A 12,419-nucleotide genomic window follows, 5' to 3' on the forward strand; every position below is an offset into this window, starting at 1 on the left:
CAAATCCCCCAAAAATTCCAACGAAATTACATAGTGAACCTGACTATAGCTCAACTTCACAGCTGTTGAAACCAAAGCTTTCAGAATCATTGGAATCTCCCGCGATGAAGCTAACTCCGAGAGCCTTTCACTCACTCACCGCAGGCAGGTTGGTGGTCTTTCTGTTTTCTACCGACTCCTCTCCGGCCTTGCTCCCCCAGCTCTATCTGTGCTCTGTCCCCCAAATATTCCTACAGGTCGCACAAGATCTGCCAGCAACCCTCTTATGGTTAAACTGGCAAAATCTAGGCTCTCTGCTCACGTTCACTCCTTCATTCCCCTTTTCTCCTGCCTCTGGAACAAACTCCCCCACTCTCTTCAATCCCACTCCTCCCTCCCGGTCTTTAAAACAGCTGTTCACCACCATCTCTTATCTTCCCCCATCCAAAACCTTGATCGTTTCTACCCCCGTAAATTCACCCCAGACGCACTTTTTTGAAATTCCAACTTCTTTCCTGGAAGTCCTAGCAGTGTCCAGGTTTTTTTTTTTTTTTTTTTTTACCTCAACCCCCTCAATTATATATTTTGTTTGTCTGTTTGATTTTTTTTTGTGATCAATGTTAGCTCTTACACGAGCCTCGACCTTGTGTACAAAAACAAAAAACAAACAAAAAAAGGTCTAATTTTTTTGGCTCAAAAGTCACAGCGAGAGGAAAAATGTTTCAACTGCCTCTCGTATGTATGGAGAACGGAACAATGCATGAGAAGAAAAAGATGATTTGGGGGATTGCAGATAAATAGTATAATGAATTCGACGGTGGAAAGCAATGTTTACTGGTGAAGTTCGGTACGAGACATTTGGTGATGATCAATGGAAGAACCTTTTAAGAAGCAAAGCGGGAAACGTGCCATCATTCATTCAACATCCACGGCGAAGCAATGCATTCTGACCATTTTTCTTAAACAGTAAGAGAAACAATATAAAACTGTCACACCACTACAAGGATTAATGATGAGCCAGCGTGCACCTAACCAGTTTATTTGTTTTTCTAATCCACATAATTACTACGCTGATGAAGAATCTGTTTATTTTTCTATGGTACTGCCACAAATGACTACTCTTGATACTAAACAGAGGTGGTAATGATAGCTCTGGCTACATAGCCACTAATCTGATAAGATATTGGGATTTTATTTATACAGAGAATCTAGGCTGCCGATGAACAAGGCCAGCCACATCCAACAAGCAAATGAAGTAATGAGGAAAAAAAAAAAAAGTATATTTATTGAATTTCAGAGAATGGTATATATTTTGTTTATTCTGCTCCAGATGTCATCAGAAGCAGAGACGCATTTGTGAGAAGGGTTCATGTAAAAATAAAAATAAAACCCATTCATTAATCATGACTGGCATTGCTAACAAAGCTGAATGCTCTTCACAAGCATCTTCAACAGAATAAATAATGGCCTTGTACCAATGGAAATAATTGGGTTACAGGTTCTAATTAATCTTCTTCTAAAGCACTTAGCAAGAAAAAAGGTACGATGTTAATTGTAAAGGGATTATTGATTGCCTTGATAATTGTGTTTATCTTTCATTGTTAATAAGGCTGTCTGTTTGTATCTCAAGGTTGGACAGATCAATGATAGGAATACAATCATAGATCAAACAATTTGTATCAAATTATCGAGTGTATTACCTTCATTTGCTGCAAAAACAACTTGTGATGCAAATTAATAAAAACAAGAAAGATGTCGAGCATAGCACAGTACTTGTGAAATCCAAATAAACTATTCAGTGAGCAAATGTGCAAATTGTTTATTCTGCTTAAGGAGTCTAAAGGGTCTTAAATGTCTAAAAGGGTATCAAGAGGTCTCAAAGGTCAATTTGACTAAAGTGTCAAGGGGTCCAAGTGGTTTGAAAGGGTGTAATGTTCAAAAGGGTCTAATATGGTCTTTAGGAATCTAAAGGGGTCTAAAACGTACATTCCAATAGTACGTAATTAATAGACATAGCCATTGTCCAATAAGATGTAATTAATAGACCTTTTAATATACAACAAAACAAACACGACATAATGCCAATAACACCAAAGCTTTTCGTGCTGTACTCCTCAAGGCGATTCACAGCAAAAGACCGGAAGAGGTGAGAATGAGAACTAGTGCATTTATAGCATGTCTATGTAACAGCGACCGAATGGTTCATCATCAGTCATGATGTCATTGGTATTCTGAACGCCCATTGGTTGACTCAGTCACCACTATCCCTGGCTCCGGTTGGCTGGAGCAGTCGTTAGCGATGATGCACCATTTGCATCGTTACCTTGGAGGGAGAGGGGATGGGGTTCCCCCAAAGCCGGGGTCTCCACATTTGCAAACATACCATGGACAGCGGTCGGGAAATAACTTTAATCTTTCCATGTTGAAAGAGAATGAGAATGTACAAATGATTTTTGACGACACAATATAGGGTCCGTTAATGGATGAAGGTTGCTTCTAACATACGTAGATGGAACGCACTGCGATCTTGGCTCAATATATTGAACATATCTGCATTGAACTGGTCTGCACTACCGGGGTTGGCAGCCAAGTGCCGTGCAATGGCAGAAGAAGAAGAAGAAACGGCCGTGGTCCTTGAACGTTCTTACATGCTCGCAATGGTCGAGTCCTTGATATAGCAATGATATGATCACCCAACCTACTGGTGCGAGCTAAGATATTGAGATACTTAACGATGTTATTATTACTAGCAAGGGTACCCGCCCTACGGGCGGGGCTTCAATTGGGAGGCCCAAATGAAAGGGCAAAATATCAGAAATTGAAGGCTTTTTTTGGTTTTAAACGATTCATATAAACATCCGTTGGATCATATCACACGCAAATCATCAAAATCTAAACAGTACATGGCGCCCATTTGGAAAAAAGATTGAATTCTGCAAAACGGAAGCAGCCGCTGCACGTCTTTCTCAGTCGCACGTTTATGTGTGAAGTGCGCGCCGAATCTCTAACACGGAAGCGGCCGCTACACCTGTTTCTCAGTCGCTTTGCACACGCTGTCATGTTACTTCGGAGCCGCACGTTTATATCGGAAGAGTTCGTCAGGAGTCGATCTACTCTCTCCTGGTGCGTAGAATAAACAGTATTTGTAGAATTTCAACAAAAGCCACATCACTGTTCATATCGGTAAATATTATTCCATCGTGTTTGGAAAAACTGGAAAATTGGAAAACTTGGAAAAACAATATTGCCTATTTTACTCCCAGGGGTCCCAGGAATACCCACCCAAAATATCGTTGCGATCGGTTGAGCCGTTTTTGCGGTACCTTCAAATGGACGGACGGACATTTGGTGAATTATAGTAAGATTATTATATTGTTGCGGATATGGGATTTGGCCTCCATCCATATCCGCTTGTAAATATTCCCCTATTTCCCCAATACTCCCCAACTATCCCCAATCCCCCATTCCCTAGTCCCATTGTCTGTAAACAACACTCTGTAGCCCCGACCTTCCCCTTTTTCCCCCATTAAATGTCGTGCCCAGGTTCACCGCATCTCACGTAGACAACTATAGGACATCTTGCTAGTTATTCTTAGTCTATGTCAGTTAAGGACTCGTTTCCATTAATTCTGACTCTTCGTTGCACCAGAATGTGATTGTATGGCACCAGTAGTAAGTTTAGGACCTCCCAATACCTCCCCGCATCTCTTCCTCATGAAACCACAACACCAACAACAACAACAACAGCGGCGCGGGGAGTGCGCGTCCTCACTCCGGCTCACTCCGGCGGCCATTGACCATGTGCTCCGACGGGGTTACCACACAGGGGCTGACTGTCAGCTCCTCGTCAAGGGCGGAGCCCGGTAACCCCCCCGCACCCAATAAGAAGCGGCGGACCGATTCCATCTGGGGCGGAGCTAACGAGCCGAGGGCGTGTCACTCCCCGCTGGATATACGCAGCCACTTACCGGAGGTGACGTAAGATGCGCCCCCAGCTTGGAGAGAGAAGTCGCCACCTCCACGCGCTGGATACCTCCCGCCTCTTTGGACCGGACCGGGTCGATTCTGCCCCTGAGCCAAGGTGCACCTTGAGCCATCGACTGCCTGCTCTCCCCTGCCATCAATCCCTGTGTGAGTCAGTCTTGTCCCGTTTGTCTGTGGTCTGTCGGGCATAAGATAAGACCGTGTCTAAGTGCCCACCTTTCTGTGCTGTACCTCTTGTCCGTGTAATCTAAACATTCTGCAAACCCATATTATAACCTCCTCCGGAGGTCTTGAGAACTGTACCCCTGGTGTCGTGTCATTTAACCCAGCCATTGTGTCCTTTCCTTCATTGATCTAGCGTAGCGCGATTCGGCCAACGTTCGAGTATAATCGGGTAACTTGTGCGAACACGGCGGCCATTCCGCTCGGCCCAGCATAACATCTCAATAAGTCGTGTCTGCAACAATATTATTGTTTGGCTCTTGGCGATGAACATTGAACTGAATAGTATTTGTCTGATCAGAGATGTTGATTCAGCTTATGTTTATGCTGACGTGTTTCATTTATCATGTGAACGTAAATTGTTATAATCACCAGTAAAGAGTGTCACAGTGATATCGAGTTATTGTGTGTGTATGTGTGCATGTCTCATTGGTTGCTATATCTCCATATATGGGTTTCAGAAGGTGGAATGGAGCCCTCGCTGGATTCAAAGTATCCATCAGAGTGTGTGTGTGTGTGTGTGTGTGTGTGTGTGTGTGTGTGTGTGTGTGTGTGTGTGTGTGTGTGTGTGTGTGTGTCGTTCTTTCTTAACTCCATATGAAGGTTTCTTATTGCATTTCCTTCTTCCTTTCTTAATGCTTAAAAAAAGGCAATCAAAGTGGCGATCGTTTAACCCCCCCCCCCCCCCCCCCCCCCCCACCCACCACCCCCACTTTCATTCCATTTTATTGGGGCACTTAGACCAAGTTCTTCTCGCTGATCAACTCAACTTAGACAGAGTTATTTCATACTCTCATGATGTCTCTCCAAAAAGACCGTCTGGAAAACCCTCCCGTCTACTTTCTCAGCAATCCACTCGAAATCCGTGATATTCGCCTACTCCTTGTGAAGGTCACCATGGGATATTTAACGTCCACCAACCCATGCTGGCAGATGGGACTCCCAGTTTAACATCCATCCAAGGGACGACACATACACTGGTACTGGTGAATCACCCTGCATGTGAAACACCGAACTGGCAGCTTACAGCTTGGTCTGGATTTGAACCCAGGCTGGACAGCTTAAAGGAGAGTGTGCATACCTCTTGGCCATCCTGTCAACCACATATATATATATATTGTTGCGGTTTTGAGAACCCACACAGGTAACATCATTAAAGGTTAAAGGTTGCAGGTTGCACCCCATAGTTAGGCCACATGCAACACGTAGGTCACCTTAGAACGTTAGTTATTTCATAGTATGTGTTTAGGATAAGGCCATTTCCAATAGTTGCATCTGCGTTGTGTAAAACAAATAAGAGTAGGCCCCGTCCATTTTACAGCCTCCCTCTAACAGACTCCATTGCGCCTATCCTGTCTGCACCCCATTGCCCCTCGCAGTTTGTTACGCTTTGGCTGCCAGCAGCGTTTGCTGCTCTTTCTCGCTCAAACCAGCCCAAACGCCACGAGGTAAGGCCCGAAAAGGGGGCGGAGCGCAAGGGTGGGGGTGTGGCCACGTCAAGCAGCCATCAAGGGCGGAGCCGGGTAAGACCCCATCAACCAACCAGGGCTCGCGTGAGATCGCCTGACAGGGTCTGGCTAGAGATTGGAGAGGGTTCATTGGGCGCGGCAATAAAACCCTTCACGCGAGGCCCCCACCTCAGTTATGAGGAGGGAGAGACGCTTGAACGGAGTTGAGACTCGAGTTACGAGAAGGGAGAGATGCTTGAATGAGTTATGAGGAGAGAGCTCGAGTTATGAGACGTGGGTTCGCTTGTTGAGTTATGAGCCGGGGTCCTCTGCTGAATGAGTTTGAGGAGAGACGCGCTGTGGCAAGCATTTGGAAAGGATTGATTGCGCTTTACAAAGGGTTGGCGAAGGACTGCAGCGCTGTGAAGGACTTGTGAGGGGAGCTAAGCCTTGGCATTCGGGCAGAAGGACGTTGGTGGAAGGCGCTTTGGTAACATCATTGGGGGAGCGGTGCATTGTACATAATGATACCGGGAGCACGTATAAAGGCGCCGGTACACCTATTGCGTATGCAATATAAATCGTCAGCCAACCGACCTTTCCCCCATATATAATTGTCCGCCTCGCGCATACGCCACGCGGAGAGCTGCCTGCCGTTTTCCATCGCCTGCACGGTACGAGTCGGGGACCGGACGAGCTGTGGACGCCATTTTTGGACCCTCAACCCGACCATCTTCAAGCCCCGTGTGAGTGAGTCCGAGAGTGAGTCTGAGTGTGAACGGGCCTGTGTCCAGGGAATAAGTAAGACTGTATAAGGCTGCCCTGTGTATCTGCTTCTTCCTCTTCACTGTACATTACTTTTTTTCTTCCTCTTCTTCTTAGTGTACAAATTGTTAATAAACCAATCTGTTCTTCCTGTCTTTCCTGATTCGACCGCCTTAGTGATTTCTCCATTGGGTAAGCGTGGCACGATTGACAACCGCTCGAATCGGGTTTAGTACCTGCTAACGGCCCGGATCGCTTCGCTCGGCCTGTCCACTAACGCCGTGGTTCGGGTGGGGTTATTTTCCTTGCTTCATGGCTGGTGTTAGTACTTAGGTAATAGGACTAATTCGACCAACAACCCTATTTAACACCGACCGGAAGGAACGTGATAGCCCCGGATCGCGTCGGCTAGTAAAAAGACAAGGGGATTAATCTCCCCTTGATAAGGGGGAGGCCGACGTTGGAGATCCGCAACTATATATTTATATATATGTATGTATGTATATATATATATATATATATACACACACACACATATCTCAACCTTTGTAAAAACAAGAGTGGTTTCATTTGTGCATGGAAATGAAAAATCGTAAGGAAATGGTGGCAATTGGAGAAAAACAAAAACAGGTCTGCTGAAGCAAATCAGAATCAGCAATGCCTTCCCTCTGCGAAGCATAACTCACCTGGCTAGGTCTTGAAATAAAAGTAATTTCTATTCCAGACAGCAAAACAAACCTACAGGAGTGAAGTTTCACATCAAACAAAAGGACCACTACCAGACTGCAATTTGTCCTTACAAAGGATGGGAAATAGCTTCGGCAGTATTGGACCAGTAAGACGATGTCCGAGTTTATTTTACATTCTAATAAATAGGCTATTCCCGTGATAAAGTTTCCTCTTTACCAAATACCATACAAGGCTATATGCAAATTTAAATTGAGGGAGGGTTGGCGAAGGACATGGAGGGCGGAGGAGGGAAGAGTGCTCCAGTTACTGAAGTAAAAAAAAGAAAAGAAAGATAGATAGACAAGTCAGGAGACGACGATGGTTCACGAGCGAGCGGTATTCAATGACAAAGGACGGACTATAGCCGAAACAGGCCCGGACTGGGGGGTCGGGGGCCCACGTGGCAGGTGTTGGCCCCAGACATGCGGTGGACATGCCTATTTACAAAGGGCCCCAATGCGCTGCGTGCGCAGGCCTTTAAGAGCCAGCTGTACATAATTGTGTGTGGTGCTGGCCTGGAAATGTCAAAACGAAGGTTACTGACCTTTAAATGAGATAGAAAATAATGTATAATCAGTTGTGAGGTTAGTTAGCTACACAATACCGAAAATTCGGTTCAATTCCAACAACTTTGAAAATTTGACCTTTGTGACCTTCAAAAGTCAAAGGTCGAAGATTCTGAAATTTTTTGGAAAACTTGTATTTCATGATGTATGTGATAATATAAGATGTACGACATTTCACCCTATCAGGAAGCTAACAATGTAATAAAACCATCAAAAATCGACTTTTCTAAATTTTGTGACCTTGTGACCTTGACGCGAAAATGAAAAATCGAGCTCCGTGGGGCTAGACACATGACATTGGCCTAACCAAATACCGAAACCCCTGTCAGATTCCACCAAACCCCTCGGAGAAGATGTAGCTTGAACTCGATTACCCCCTAAAAAGATCTTTTTCGGGCATCGCTCCGCCCACAATGGGCACAATACGCCCACTCTCGGCAGGACACAACTAGATCATGATATCAACCTCCCACCCAAGTTTCATCAAGAGATCGGATGATATCATCGGGTAGTTATGCTGTGGACAGACAGACACAGACACACACCCATGACGAATATAGTGGTCACTATTTGATAACTCGTGAACCAATTACATTAAGAGTGTGTGGATAAAGCACAGGCATGATGTAACACATGGCCTCCTCCTTGTTACAAATTTTCTTGTGTACCCTTGTACAATGGTGAGCTGAAAAGGAATGCCTCATATTATTTTTCTCCAAAACAGAGAAAGATTTTCAAGTGAAACAAATTCAAACACCAACATCAATCATTATTCTACCACTAGTAAAAAGCCCGTCAAATATGACGGGTTGGAACAGTTTATTCGATGGTGCAGCTTCGTGAACGTGCCAAAGTCTGAAGCCTCGGCTTATTGTCAGGTGTGTTTATATCTTCATTATTTAGTCGACATCATACGGATGCAAATTAACACTGTTTACTCTGCGTGCGTTGCACATCATGTGCAGTGAATTTCACCTCCCTGCATGTTGTATTTTTTTTTTTTTTTTTTTAAACGCTTCTGAACACCACCGTTGAGGCTTGGTTCGCAGGCCAGTCTACAATTCCAATGGAGGAGACATAATTACTCTTCTATGCAAAATGTTTTTCGAGTTTCTTTTATCCTAAAAAATAGACCGTAGTGAACACACATTCTTGTTTAAGAATGGCCTGTAAAACGTCCTCTCATGAAGGGGGACAGACATCTGTACAAACACACAAACTGACTGTTTTTTATATGGTATGAATGAATGAATGAATGAATGATCGTTTTAAGGCCATCTTCCCCGCTAGAGCAGGGGTTAGCCTTGCGGGCCCCATGACAATCATGGTTCCCTGTTTGAGGCAATGTTTTTATGGCCGGATGCCCTTCCTGACGCCAACCCTTGGTCACGCTCTTACAATGTGCAGGGATACGGTGTACCTCTTCTAAATCGGGGTACACACCGTGACCATTCATCCCAGCAAGCTGGTACTCAATTTGCCCGACCTCGGAAGGATGACAGGCTGAGTCAACCCCCCTGGCGTTAATTTAGCGATCGACCGGGATTCGAACCGAGGATCCTAGGATCCCAAGCCAGCACCCTAACCGCTAAGCCAACACCAGGGATCTGGTAGATGGTGTATATATATTTCTCAGCATAATCACCGCTGTGGTCGACACATTTCTGCCAACATTCAAGTAGTTTTGTAATGCCGTCACGATAGAACGTGCGTCCTGCTGACTTCGCCAGGGCTTCACAGTGGCCTCAAAATCATTGTCGGAAGTAAACTGTTCTCCACGAAGGTGGTCCTTAAGTTTGGGGAAGACGTAATAGATTGCTTCAGTCGTTTATGCACTTGTGAGGTCATGCATTGTCATGCTGGAGGAGAAACATCTGCATGTCAGAACGAACCTTCCAAATCTGTGCCTTCAGTTTCTTTTGAGGTCAATGTTGCGCTCATGGTTAATGGTGGTACCATTTGGTATGATTTCCAAATGGACTATCCCCTTCACGTCCCAGAAAGCCGTTAAGCATGACTTTCCCGGTAGATGCTTGCATCTTGCATATTTTGGTGCGGGTGATCCTTCGACCGTCAATTACTCTCAGGATTGCAATGGTGTACCCAACTCTCATCTCCAGTCACAGTATGGAGCAAGGACTGGTCGTCTTCAGGTTCATCTTCACGTTTATCAACTCAATAACTGCACACTGCTTTAACCACACTGACAATGTCGTGCTACACTCTGCCACCTTGAGTAACGCCAAAATGAGACATCTCGTGTCAGAATCACGAAACTTCACACCCATTGTCAAGAAGAACTAATGTGTGGACTGCACTTTGTTGCAATCAAATATCTTTATAGATTCGGAGAAAATGAATAGGAGGCATTGCTTTTCAACATGCCCTCACTGTTCCAGGTCAAATCACAGTCAATCCTACAAGAGGGTTTAATAACTAAAAAACCCTAAAAACATCATAACAATGGCATGTACCAGGGTCTGCAAGCGACAAATTTTATTGGTCGTGATGACTTAAAATGGCATGATATTTTGTCCAAGTACTGTTAAACTGAAGGGTTTTGAACGAGCCACAAAGGCAATTTGTGTTCTCCGGTGTTGAAGTATATAATTAAATTGAAATAAAATAAGGATTCTAAAAATTGTAGAGAAAAAAAATTCAGAAGTTTACCGCCGTTGATGCACCGTCTTTTACACCACCTTATCTAACATTACATTAGTTATTCGTGCCTGTTGTTTGTGTCCTTTATTGGTTCACGAGTTATCAGACAGAGTGACCACTATATTCGTCATGGGTGTGTGTCTCTGTGTCTGTCTGTCCGCAGCATAACTACCCGATGATATCATCCGATCTTGATGAAACTTGGGTGGGAGGTTGATATCATGATCTAGTTGTGTCCTGCCTAGAGTGGGCGTATTGCGCCCATTGTGGGCGGAGCAACGCCTGAAAAAGATGTATTTTTAGGGGGTAATCGAGTTCAAGCTACATCTTCTCCGAGGGGTTTGGTGGAATCTGACAGGGGTTTCGGTATTTGGTTAGGCCAATGTCATGTGTCTAGCCCCACGGAGCTCGATTTTTCATTTTCGCCCCAAGGTCAAGGTCACAAGGTCACGAAATTTAGAAAAGTCGATTTCTGATGTTATTACATTGTTCACTTCCCGATAGGGTGAAACGTCATACATGATCTTATATTATCACATACATCATGAAATACAAAGTTTTCCAACAAATTTCAGAATCTTCGACCTTTGACCTTTGAAGGTCACAAAGGTCAAATTTTCAAAGTTGTCGGAATCGAACCGAATTTTCGGTATTGTGGAGCTAACTAACATCATAACTGATAATACATTCCTATTTATATATTTTCAATGTCGGTTTTGACCTTTGTCATTGAATACCGCTCGCTCCTGAACCATTGTCGTCTCCTGACTTGTGACGTCCTTAAAAATAATTCGTTTCCCGTTTTGAATGGTTTTCAATTTTGCTTTACTGTAGGCAGACATTAAAAATATTATATATCACTCCTCTCTACACTTGCGCGATCTCGGGACGAATTTAGAGCCAAAGTACTGCTAAGCTACAGCTTTGTTTTCCGATCCATGGTCAAAATATGACATTAAATTTAAATCAAGTTGTTACTCAATCATAAACTGACGTTTGTAGACAGACAGACAAAGATGTGAACAAATTGCTTAACCCCAGCTTTCTCTTCGTGTGCAAAAAACAAAGTTTCAAAGGCACCATCCTTCATTTTCAGGACCAACCTCCTCTCAAAAACACTTGAGTCTACTTCCTGTAAACATTTATCTGTCTGTACAATTGCATAAAATATGATCATGATATTATGACATTGACAAAGGCTGGAGTTCAGATCAAACAGAAAAATTTGGTAACAGGTCGACCAGCACGAAGAAGTCCAAGAGGCACATAACTGTGTTTATACGAGCACCCGGCCGGAATAAACTTGGCTTACATCATGTACATGACACGCCAGTACAAAGTCTTCTGTAATTTCCATGGCGTTTTCATGGTACATCCGCATCGATTTGCTTTGAGCCTTGTGACGTAAATTAAACAAGGAATTATCTTCAATGCGTTTCACAGGGAATACTCATTTGTTTGGCAGAGGAATAACAACAGGCACATCGATTATTTTGCATCGGAAGTCCATTTTAACAGCCTGTCTCGACTTTTACTGCAGCCGTTATTTTTAACACAGATAGATTCAATATACAAGACAAGATCATAAATTTTTGTCCGGTCATTATTTCACAAATGAATTTGAACACATGCCTTGAAAGACATTTTAAAGACTGAAAGTGCAGGTGGGGCAACTGAGATCAGGATTTCTAAATCAACCTTGTCCCCGACTTGCATGTCGACAAAAGAAATGGTGCATTGTGGAAACGGCCTTTTTTCGTACAAATGGTACAAAAAAAATAGCAATTAGTTCGTTTCACTGGAGTTTCTTCTCTCCAACTTTATGACGAGTTGTAAATCCTTGTCCATCTTTCGGTGGTTCACCTGTGGTTGCATTTACTCAAAACACATCCAAGCAGGACTGATTTGCTTTCTGAACCAGCTTCTATATCAAACACCTACACCTACTACAACTACTACACCTACGAGACCAACTACTACTACACCAACTACTACTACTACATCAACTACTACTACTACTACTACTACTACTACTACTACTACATATGCCATGTATGGAATTGGC

Source organism: Myxine glutinosa, chromosome 1 (genome assembly GCF_964187855.1).
Source record: "Myxine glutinosa chromosome 1, kmMyxGlut1.1, whole genome shotgun sequence".
Classification (NCBI taxonomy): domain Eukaryota; kingdom Metazoa; phylum Chordata; class Myxini; order Myxiniformes; family Myxinidae; genus Myxine; species Myxine glutinosa.